The sequence below is a fragment of the Coregonus clupeaformis genome, chromosome 15 (genome assembly GCF_020615455.1).
Source record: "Coregonus clupeaformis isolate EN_2021a chromosome 15, ASM2061545v1, whole genome shotgun sequence".
NCBI classification, from domain to species: Eukaryota; Metazoa; Chordata; class Actinopteri; order Salmoniformes; family Salmonidae; genus Coregonus; species Coregonus clupeaformis.
Genome location: NC_059206.1, coordinates 21,223,229 through 21,235,910, shown reverse-complemented (window position 1 = coordinate 21,235,910; position 12,682 = coordinate 21,223,229). Strand labels below are relative to the sequence as shown.

The following is a 12,682-nucleotide window of genomic DNA, read 5'->3' as shown; positions in this document are numbered from 1 at the left end:
GCAATGTTTTTTTAATGGGATAGTTCACCCAAATTACAAAAAAGATATTGGTTTCCTTACCCTGTAAGCAGTCTATGGACAAGGTATGACAGCAATCCATACTTTGGTTTAGTTTCCCTGGCACTGTTTCCATATGCTAACGTTTTAGCATTTGTGGCACAAATCCAATTCAAGTTACGATATTAGCATTTTTTCAAATCATTTATAAGTGACTTTGTTGAACTTAACAATCAATTGTAGATACTTTCGGGTGATTTGGACATGATGAGTAAGAAATGCTAAGATCAGTCCCATGACTTGAATGGGATTTGTGCCACAAATGCTAACATTTTAGCATGTGGAAACAGTGCCAGGGGAACTAAACCAAAGCATGGATTGCTGTCATACCTTGTCCATAGACTGCTTACAGGGTAAGGAAGCCAATGTTAATTTTTTTGTAAGTGTTTGTAAAGGAAATGTTGGTGACGGTTTTGCATGGGTAATGCTCAAGCCCAGGCTCTTGGCCTACAACTGAAAGTCTTTGACACATATTTTTTTACTATGATTCTCTCTTTCCCCTCTCTAACCCTACCCCTTTCAACACCCCTATTCCCAACCCCAACCCAAACCCCTCACACAGAAATGTATGCGGTTCAACCCCAATGCGACCGTGTGGGTTGCCAAGCAGAGGATCCTGTGCACGTTGAGCCAGAGTCTGAAGGATGTGCTGAACTACGGCCTCTTCCAGCCCGCCATGAACGGACGAGACGGGAAGTTCCTGGATGAGAACGCCTCCTCATGGAATACCCACAGCCAATTAGCAAAGGAGTTCCGTCTCTGGAGGTAGAGTGCCAGCCAATCTCTGAAGTTGTTACGTATTTAAAAAGGTGGTATTTGTATATGTATTTGTATTATACTGCCATGGCAGTATAATATCACCACACAACAATATAAAAAATGTACATGTGTGTAAAAGAAGTGTGTTAGTATGCGTGCGTGTGTGTCTCTTTGCAGTCCTCGTTGTTCCATAAGGTGTAGTTTTATCCGTTTTTTAAGTCTGATTTTATTGCTTGCATGAGTTACTTGATGTGGAATAGAGTTCCATGTAGTCATGGCTCTGTGTAGTACTGTGCGTTTCCCAGAGTCTATTCTGGACTTGGGCACTGTGACGAGACCCCTGGTAGCATGTCTTGTGGAGTATGCATGTGTGTCCGAGCTGTGTGCTAGTCGTACAAACAGACAGTTAGTTTATTTTAACATGTCAATACCTCTCACAAAGACAAGTAGTGATGCAGTCAATCTCTCCTCTACTTTGAGCCAGGAGAGTTTAGGGCTGGGCGGTATACCGTATTTTACGATATACTGGTATTGATGCATGGACCGGTTTCGGTTTTTACTTTACCTTCTATAACGGTATTTGAATGTTTGGTTTGTTAAATGGAATACTCTGTGTATAACGTCCATTTTTATAGTTTACTTCGCTACTTGAGTCATCTCTTTCCGCTCTCTCTCTCCATGCCTCTTTCCACAGCTTTCCGCTTTGTTGTTCATCGACCATGAGACACTTGCATTCAGTCTGCATGGTGAATGCAGCACATGCAACAATGTTGATGACAACAATGCTGTTTTCACTTTGCTTCTTAATATAAATCCACTAGCGTTCCCTAACTAAACTATTTGTTTGTGTTTCTTACATCTGCAAACATCTAGTTTGTCTTAGCAAGTTGGGCCTAGATCTTGTTAGCCGTTAATGCTAATTGCTAGTTAGCTGGCTAGCTAGCTAGCTAATAAATGTACTGAGTCAGAGTAAACGGAATTAGCTATACAGTCTGATAATACCAGTGATGGTGTAGACCTAAATTAGCTTGTTGTTTGCGCAACAGTATCTTCTAAATCAAAGAAGAATGCGCGAAACATGAATATGTTAGCTACATGAAGTAGCTAAGAGAAAACATTCAATGTAGCCAAAGGATTATAAGGTCCCCTAGGAAACACTTTGGTTCCTACCCTGTCACAATAACTCCTCCCTGGCATTTTAATTAGTTTTCATGTCAAACATTACGGTATTCAAAGTGCCCACTATTATATTCTAACTATAGAATTAAAATAATCATTCTATATCCATGAGTCCAAAAATTCACCCAAGTGTTTTGCTCTAAATCGCAAGTAAAATCGAAATTGCAACATTTGGTTAAAAATAAGGCCTAGATTGTTTGCCCATATCGTGCAGCCCTACGTGGAAATGTGGAAAGGATCTTAAATGAGTACAGTAAATGCAGAAATTGATGACAATGCTGAAAATTATTTTTGGTTGAAGTTGAATTGAAAAGTATAAAACTATCAGAATGGAGAAAGACCCATTGAAATCACTTAGAATGTATGTGTTGCCACCCTAGGGTCACGCACTACTCATGAAGCAAATTTAGAACTTTTATTATTCAAAAACATAAAATACCGTCAAATACCGTCAATTTGTTGTTTGTATGTCATGCCTAAGTTTGCTAATCTTGCCAATAAAAAAAACATTATAGTTGGCAATATCAGTGGGTTTTGTGATGAATGAGCCATCTGACTCAATGAATAATGGAGCGGAGTTTGCCCTTTTGCCCAAAATGTCATTTAAGGTGCTCCAACGCTTTTTATTGTCATTCTTTATATCATGTATCTTTGTTTCATGTTGGAAGGTGAACCTTCACCCCCGCCGGAGGTCCTGAGCACTCTGGAGCAGGTTTTCATCAAGGATCTATTTGTACTTTGCTCCGTTCATCTTTCCCTCGATCATGACTAGTCTCCCAGTCCCTGCCACTGAAAAACATCCCTACAGCATGATGCTGGCACCACCATGCTTCACCATAGGGATGGTGCCAGGTTTCCTCCAGACGTGACGCTTGGCATTCAGGCCAAAGAGTTCAATGTTGGTTTCATCAGACCAGAGAATCTTGTTTCTCATGGTCTGAGAGTCTTTAGGTGCCTTTTGGCAAACTCCAAGGATGCTGTCATGTGCCTTTTACTGAGGAGTGGCTTCCGTCTGGCCACTCTACCATAAAGGCCTGATTGGTGGAGTGCTGCAGAGATGGTTGTCCTTCTAGAAGGTTTTCCCATCTCCACAGAGGAACTCTAGAGCTCTGTCAGAGTGAACATCAGGTTCTTGGTCACCTCCCTGAACAAGGCCCTTCTCCCCCGATGCCTCAGTTTGGCCGGGCAGCCAGCTCTAGGAAGAGTCTTGGTGGTTCCAAACTTCTTCCATTATGTTCTTGGGGACCTTCAATGCTGCAGAAATGTTTTGGTAGCCTTCCCCAGATCTATGCCTCGACACAATCCTAGATTGATGAGGAAAAACATTAATTTCATCCATTTTAGAATAAGGCTGTAACGTAACAAAATGTGCTGTATAACTTCTTGTATGACCTCGTATACACTATATTAGGGCCAGACTTTGGAACTTTGGTTTTCCTAGATTTGGCTACAATATTTTGATCACTACATCCAATGGATTTGGATACTGCTTTAAAGCAGATTTCTGCAGCATTAGTAAAGATGTGATCAATATATGTGGATGATTTCATTCCTGTGCTGTTTGTAAATACGCTTGTAGGTTGACTGATAACCTGAACCAGGTTGCAGGCACTGGTTACATTTTGAAGGTTTTTCTTGAGTGGACAGCTTGATGAAAGCCAGTCAATATTTAGGTCATCCAGAAAATATACCTCTATTGATATCACATACATTATCAAGCAGTTCACATATTATCCAGATAATGACTGTTAGCACTTGGTGGTCTATAGCAACTTCCCACAATAATAGGCTTTAGGTGAGGCAGGTAAACCTGTAGCCATATTACTTCAACAATATTTGACGTGAGATCCTGTCTAAACTCTACAGGAATATGAGTCTGAATGACTTCCTGATGGGCCGACCTCAGGTGGTGAAGGTAGGCAACATCAACACTGCCACGCTGACCCTCAACAGGGGGGCCCCACAGGGTTGTGTGCTTAGTCCCCTCCTGCGCTCCCTGTTAACCCACAACTGCCTGGCCACGCATGACTCCAACGCCACCAAGTTTGCTTTTGACACGACGGTGCTAGGCCTGAACACGATGAGACAGCCTACAGGGATGAGGTCAGTGACCTGTCATTGTGGGGCTGGAACAACAACTTCTCCCTCAATGTCAGTAAGACCAAGGAGCTGATTGTGTACTACAGGAAACGGGGGGGCTGCAATGGAGCGACGAGGCTGCAATGGAGCAGGTTGAGAGGTTCAAGTTTGTGTACTACCTTGTTATTTTTAGTATTACATTGTTATTGATTGCATTGTTGGGGTTAGAGCTGGCAAGAAAGGCATTTCACTGTACTTGTGCATGTGACATGAAAACTTGAAACTTGAATATAAAAAGCAACACCACCCCCATTGGCATTCCTGTCACACAAGATGTTGTAACCATGTATTGCTACCACTGTATAATCAAAGGTATTATCTAATTGAGTTTCAGAGATAGTATATGAACGTTATCTGTTACTAGCAAGTCTCGATTTCATGAATCTTGTTTCTTAGGCTACATATGTTAATGTGGGCTATTTTTAGCGCTTTTCTGGGATTCTTGATTGTTTTATTGCTTTACTCGGAGGCTTATCAGACAGTGATATTTATGTTTGAGCTGATAGTGGAGGGTGAACTGCACACAGTGGGCTTCCTACTAGGGCAAACCGCCTCAGTGCTAACAGTATAATTCAGGTTCATAGGCACATGATTACTGCTGACAATAGCTATTGGATTGACAGAGGCATTCAGGAGAATTAGAGGAACATACATTAGGTTACTTACATAATAATTTCCAACACCCCTTGAACAATATACATTTTCAGCAGCACTACGACAACTCAGCAACACAATGATAAGGATTATCTGTGCAGGGTTTGCCACTGATAAGTCATTGTCTCAACGCGGCCTTTCCAAAATGTGTAGTCTTTTAGCCAGATGTGTAATGCCAGTAGCCTGCTGAATCCTTTGCAACCGCGGCCCAGTGATGGTAATCAGCCGCGTTTTGAGTCTTTCAGAGCTAGAATCTTTCAAATCCAGTTTTAGCAGTTCCGAGCTAATCCTCCTAATGTCGTTTGACCCCACATGGACTACAACAGCGTCAGCACCCGGCATCTGTCGTAGAACGGTAGGAAGCAGCCTTGTAATGTCCTGTACTCATGCTCCAGGATAGCACAGGGTTTTTGCCCTGGGAACTGAGATGTTTCTCACCATAGAGCTGCCGATGATGACAGCTGGTGAAATGGCAGAGGAAGACCGGACGTTTTTCGCCTCGAGTGGTTTAGGAGACCCCTCGAGGACCGATGGGAGGTTGGGCCCGATGAACCGAGTCAGCCGTAGAATCTATCGTGGCTGATGAAGTCTCAGACACCCTCACGGTCCGATGAGGGGGGAGCTCTGAAGATCTGAACCCGAGGTAGGATCCCACTGGGTTGGAAACAGGGTAGAGGACGATTGCGCGGCAACCTCCAAGGCCAGTACTCCTCAGCCAATGAGTAAAGTTGTTCGATTGTTAGAGATGGGGTGCTGTACCCCTCAAACAATCAATAAAACTGAATAATTGGTCCGTGAGGATCAATCAAACCCACAACTCTAATGTTGTAAGCATCTTACTCCAATTATGTGAGCCAATCAGTACCAGAGCTTTTGTCACGACTTCCGCCGAGGCTGAATCCCCTCCTTGTTCGGGCAGGCTTCGGTGTTCGTCGTCACCGGCTTACTAACCACTACCGCCCCAATTCTCATCATTACATTTGTCTTGTCTTGTCAATCACACACACCTGGTTCTAATCCCCTCATTAGTCAGTGTATAAGTGTTCCCTCTGCCCCCTTGTCCTTGTGGGTGATTGTTTGAATGTGAGAGTAGTGTAGCTCGGTGGAGCTACTCGTACCATTTTGTTGCCAGGGTAGATATTTCCCCTGTGCCTATGTATTGTATGGAGATACCGTTACAGTGTATTGCCAGGGTAGATAGTTTCCCCTGTGCCTGTTTCGTTTGTCGCTATTCCAGCGTATTTTGTGTAACGAAGGAATAAGCTCTGTATTTGGTGATTACCCTCCTGCGCCTGACTCCTTCCATCACACTCATCACAGCTTTGCAGTATCCCTCAGCCAATCGATAAAGGCGCCACTCCTCTAGACACATTGTTTTAGCCAATCAATTTTTGATTGTTTTACTCCCGAGTCCCGACCAATTAGCATGGGCATCTCTAGGGAGACAATTACCTTCTCATCCAATAAGAACAACTGTCATTGCTACATGACACCATGTCATACATAACCGACTGACCCAAATCCTGTTTTTTCTCTATCCTCTTTTCCACAGTTCCGCTACAAGAGCCGAGTCTACAGGCAGCCCCATGTGGAAGAGAAGCAGATTGCCAAACTTCACACCAAGGTGAGTGGTGTCGACAAATTTTACACTCTCTCCTAACAACCAGCTGGGGTCTCACTGCACACATGCACGCACTCATGCACACAAACATACACACACACCTGTTGGGAGAAACAGAGATGCTGGAGTGTCACTTTATCTCACTTTATCTCACTGTCAACACACAGACACACAAACATATTGAGCTATGTCAGCTGTTATCACTGTAAGCCTCTGCAGTCTATCTCTAGTATCCTGTCTGCATGTCTCTCTCTACTCTCTACTCTCCTGTCTGCATGTCTACTCTTTACTTTCCATAAGAGTCAAGGAGGTGAAGAGATGGTGATATGGAGAGAGGAGGTTGGTTGTTATTTGCTCCACAATAGCCAACCACAGAGAGCCTGATGGCACCATTACCTTATTCAACTGATCATAAAACCCTTGTGTAGTTCAATCATGTACTGCATGGAGTTAAATTAGTGCCACCTACAGTACGCACTCAGTTTTCAGAATAAACGATTAGGTTTGATAGTGTTGGGCTGGAGCAAAAATGTGCAGCCCGGGAAGGCCCATGTCTGGAATTGAAAACCCCTGTGTTAGGGTATGGGTGTCGAGGTGTGTGGCTCTAAGAGCCCTTGTTGTGGGGGACCAGTACACCTGTGCTCTCTCTCTCTTTTTCTCCTGACAGGTGACATTTCTGGGTTAGGACTGGAGCAGCTCACCCCTAATGGTGTGAGAGAGAGAGAGAGAGAGAGAGAGAGAGAGAGAGAGAGAGAGAGAGAGAGAGAGAGAGAGAGAGAGAGAGAGAGAGAGAGAGAGAGAGAGAGAGAGAGAGAGAGAGAGAGAGAGAGAGAGAGAGAGAGAGAGAGAGAGAGAGAGAGAGAGAGAGAGAGAGAGAGAGAGAGAGAGAGAGAGAGAGAGAGAGAGAGAGAGAGAGAGAGAGAGAGAGAGAGAGAGAGAGAGAGAGAGAGAGAGAGAGAGTCAACCAGTTAAGAACAAACAACATTGTAAAAACAACCCATATTAATTTTCCCTTTTCCCATCGTTACAACAATGTATATAGCCATAATATGACATTTGAATTGTCTCTATTCCTTTGAAACTTTTGTTAATTATCTATTTCACTTGCTTTGGCAATGTAAACATATGTTTCCCATCCCTATAAAGCCCTTTGAATTGAAGAGAGGATTACATGTATGTTGATGTATTCCCCAGTGACAAACAGCCTCAGTTTTTTCTTTCTCTTCTATTCTGTTTCCCTATACAACCCCTGCTGGGGTTGCACTTCAAACCCATTTCACAGTCAGAGAGGCTTTCAAATAGCTACTTCACTATAATCATAAAGTTTCTCCTGAAACTTCACTGTTCTATTTCATTACATTTCTTTTACATTTTAGTAGACACTCTTATCCAGAGCGACTTACAGTACTGCGTTCATACATTTTCATACTGGTCTCTCGTGGGAATCTAACCCACAACCCTTGCATTGCAAGCACCATGCTCTACCAACTGAGCCACACAGAGAGAGAGAGAGAGAGAGAGAGAGAGAGAGAGAGAGACTTTTTTGAAAACCTCACCCCCACCCCCTAAAATACAAAATAAAAATTACCAATATCCCCTGTACTGCATACTCACCTTTCCCTATACCCCACGATACAAAAACAACACCACACATCACAATAACCCAAACCTCACCACTTCTACAACCGTATATCCAGACCATCTTCCCCAGCTATACAGACAACCCCCCAACACACCATATGTCTTGAAACATCTCCACACTTTTTATAATTTTATTGAACTCAAATTCCACCCTAAGGCGCGCAGAGACCATCCCATTAAATAATAGTAAAGGGTCTGTTATCCCCCCACCTTAGACCCTGTTCCTCCTTGTTATCCAAATAGCTAACTTTGCCTGAGCAAACAGAAAATTCAACAACACAAAAAAACGCATGTCAAAAATGTTATAAATTGATTTGCATTTTAATGAGGGAAATAAGTATTTGACCCCCTCTCAATCAGAAAGATTTCTGGCTCCCAGGTGTCTTTTATACAGGTAACGAGCTGAGATTAGGAGCACACTCTTAAAGGGAGTGCTCCTAATCTCAGCTTGTTACCTGTATAAAAGACACCTGTCCACAGAAGCAATCAATCAATCAGATTCCAAACTCTCCACCATGGCCAAGACCAAAGAGCTCTCCAAGGATGTCAGGGACAAGATTGTAGACCTACACAAGTCTGGAATGGGCTACAAGACCATCGCCAAGCGGCTTGGTGAGAAAGTGACAACAGTTGATGCGATTATTCGCAAATGGAAGAAACACAAAATAACTGTCAATCTCCCTCGGCCTGAGGCTCCATGCAAGATCTCACCTCGTGGAGTTGCAATGATCATGAGAACGGTGAGGAATGAGCCCAGAACTACACGGGAGGATCTTGTCAATGATCTCAAGGCAGCTGGGACCATAGTCACCAAGAAAACAATTGGTAACACACTACACCGTGAAGGACTGAAATCCTGCAGCGCCCGCAAGGTCCCCCCTGCTCAAGAAAGCACATAATACAGGCCCGTCTGAAGTTTGCCAATGAACATCTGAATGATTCAGAGGAGAACTGGGTGAAAATGTTGTGGTCAGATGAGACCAAAATGGAGCTCTTTGGCATCAACTCAACTCGCTGTGTTTGGAGGAGGAGGAATTCTGCCTATGACCCCAAGAACACCATCCCCACCGTCAAACATGGAGGTGGAAACATTATGCTTTGGGGGTGTTTTTCTGCTAAGGGGACAGGACAACTTCACCGCATCAAAGGGACGATGGACGGGGCCATGTACCGTCAAATCTTGGGTGAGAACCTCCTTCCCTTTGCCAGGGCATTGAAAATGGGTTGTGGATGGGTATTCCAGCATGACAATGACCCAAAACACACGGCCAAGGGAACAAAGGAGTGGCTCAAGAAGAAGCACATTAAGGTCAAGGAGTGGCCTAGCCAGTCTCCAGACCTTAATCCCATAGAAAATCTGTGGAGGGAGCTGAAGGTTCGAGTTGCTAAACGTGAGCCTCAAAACCTTAATGACTTGGAGAAGATCTGCAAAGACGAGTGGGACAAAATCCCTCCTGAGATGTGTGCAAACCTGGTGGCCAACTACAAGAAACGTCTGACCTCTGTGATTGCCAACAAGGGTTTTGCCACCAAGTACTAAGTCATGTTTTGCAGAGGGGTCAAATACTTATTTCCCTAATTAAAATACAAAAAATGTATAAAATTTTTGACATGCATTATTCTGTCTCTCACTGTTCAAATAAACCTAACATTAAAATTATAGACTGATCATGTCTTTGTCAGTGGGCAAACGTACAAAATCAGCAGGGGATCAAATACTTTTTTCCCTCACTGTACCCCCTGCCACTGATGTGCCTTCACTCCTGTTAGGCTCCTGATGTTCCTTACCTTAACGCAGAGGTTGTAGAGGGCTTTACCTCCTACCCCTTCAAACTCCCCCAGGCTCGGAGTGTTAAAATCTAACAAGTCCTCCAGACCCCCTTGCCAGTCCCCAGTCTCTGCCATCACATGCAGTGGCGGAAGAATTGGTGGCCCCTCCCCCTTTGACCGCTCAAACACCCCCTTTACCGGCTCAGACAGTACCTCCTGGACTTCCCCCAGGAATCTCTCCAGCAGCCTAAGAGATGTTAGTCCTGTTTGTTGTGCTAGGACTTCTGGGGTTTTCCACCCCTCCTCTCCCAGCAGTCGCAGGTCACCCAGCCTTAGTAATCCCGCTGCCATCAGTCTCCTCTTAAGGGTGGCCGACTGAACCGATCTCAAAAGGATGGCTGGGTTGTGGAAGATAGGCTCCTCCCACACCCACAGCCCAGGCTCCACACCCCCCTTCTCATGTGGGCCTTAGTAGCTGCCAGGTCCTCAGCACCGCAGAGTAAAAATCAGAGAGACCTGCTGTACTCAGCCCCTCCAGGAATAGCTGCCGGTCCAACCCTAATCCGCCAGCTCTCCTCAGCAGCGCGCATGCTGGCTCCTCCATCCGACATCAGTATGGTACAGCAGTCTCTGTGCCGCCTTTAGTCGGAATGCAGCCACCCTGCGTTCCACCAGGCCCTGTCCTCCTTAATTTACAGACATATACAACACTGCCGCCCTCAGCCAGTGATGGCCCGACCAGAAAAAATCCACCAGCTTGCGTTGCAGGTCTGCGAGCAGACCGGCGGGGGGGTTGAGGACAGCCAGTTTATGCCACAGGGAAGATGCCACCAGGTTGTTGATTATCAGCACCCTCCCTCTATATGACACTTGGGACAGGAGCCACCTCCACCTGGCCAGTCTTGACACCACTGCCTGTGACAGCCCCTCCCAGTTCCTCCTGACCCACCTCTCCGAGCCCAGGTACACCCCCAAAATGTTAAGCCCTTCACAACCCCACTGCAAACCCCCTGGAAGCAGAGGAGGGGCCCCTATCCCCCATGCCCCACATAACATAGCTTTGCTCTTGCCCCAGTTTACCTTAGCTGATGAAGCTCCCTCGTACACCTTCAGACTATTCTCTAGTGCCTGCATATCCTGACCATCCCTGACCATCACAGAAACGTCATCTGCATACGCTGACACTGCTATGCCTGTCCAACACACTCCCTGCAGTCTCCTGCGTAGCAGGCCCAAAAAAGGCTCAATAGCTAGTGTATATAACTGCCCTGATAGAGGGCATCTGTGTCTAATGCCCCGCCTCACCCAGATTGGCCTACTGAGCCCCCCTCCCACCTTAACCATACATGATGCCCCAGCATACAACATCTTCACATAGGCCAAAAACCTTTCCCCAAACCCAAACACAGACATCACGTTAAACAGATACTCATGGTCCACTCTATCAAAAGCCTTCTCTTGATCTAAAGAGACCAGACCAAAGTTCACATTAGAACCTCTCGACAAGTCCAACATGTCCCTGATTAAGAACAAGTTGTCCGTGATTGAGCGCCCTGGTACGCAATATGTCTGGTCCTTGTGTACTATAGTGTCCAGATGGGACTTCAGTCTGTTAGCGAGGACCTTGGCAAATATCTTGTAGTCCGCACAGAGCAATGCCACAGGCCTCCAGTTCTTAAGTTCACACAAGTCCCCCTTTTTGGGCAGGAGAGTCAGAGCCGCCCACCGGCAGCTCATCGGCAACTCTCCTATCCCGACGCACTCACGCAACACGCAAAAGAAGTCCAGTCCAATTATTCCCCAGAATCTTTTATAAAACTCCACTGGGAGTCCCATCGACCCCCGGTGCACGGCCAGGGGACATCTGGGTTACGGCCTCTGCCAGTTCATGGGACAACAGGGGGAATGTCCATTTCATCCCTCTGTACCTTAGAGAGCTTAGGGAGTTTGGCAAACAAAACTTGAGCACACATAGGATCACACAGTTCTGCCCTATACAAATCAGTATAAAACTCCACAGTCCGCTCCCGCATCTCCCCCACCACAGAGGTCACCCGCCCATCCAAAAGCCGTAGAAAATGCATACCCTTTGCTTCACCGCTCTGTCTTTCCAAACCAAAGAAGAAGGAGCTGGGAGCATCCATCTCCTTGAGCATGGAGAACCTAGCTCGTACAAGTGCTCCCTTTGCTTTAACCTGGAAAAAACTACCCAGGTCCCTACGTAGTTCAGTGAAATTAGCCTGGAGGCCTACATTGCCTTGCCCCACCAGCTCTACCTCCATCTCACTAATACTACGCTCGAAGTTCCCCCAATACTCTCCTAGCCTCTGAGGATGAGAGAGCTGTATACTGTTGGCAGAAAAGCAGAATTTTGACTTTTCACACATCCCACCATTGACTCAAAGACTCACACTCCTCTCTTCGCTGCCCCCACCTTTCCCAAAAAGTCTGGAAACCTGCGCAAAAAGTGGCATCTCATAAGAGCTTTACATTAAACTTCCAATAGGATGCCTGCCGAGGCCCTGGTGAAATAGACAGCCGAGCCATGGTTATGTGATGAACTGAAAAACCCACCGGTAGAATGGTAGCGCCCAACAGCCTATTGCTCTGATTCCTGGACATGTACAATCGATCAAGCCGGGGCTGCACTCTAGCCCCAAAGACCTTCACCCATGTATACTGTCTTGTGTTGGGATGTCTACTTCTCCAAACATCCACTAGGTCAAACTGATTAATAATGTCCCTTAACACCCCCACTGAACCTGAATGAGGCTCCTCCCCATTTCTGTCTTTCGTAAAATCCATCGTACAGTTCCAGTCCCCGCCGACCACCAGCGTCTCCTCAGGCGATATCTGTGAGAG

At 45.6% G+C, this 12,682-nt stretch overlaps 1 pseudogene; it reads left to right on the top strand.

The window, feature by feature from the left end:
* The window catches only part of LOC121583141, an 86,605-nt pseudogene that overhangs the window by 19,510 nt on the left and 54,413 nt on the right, over positions 1-12,682 (top strand).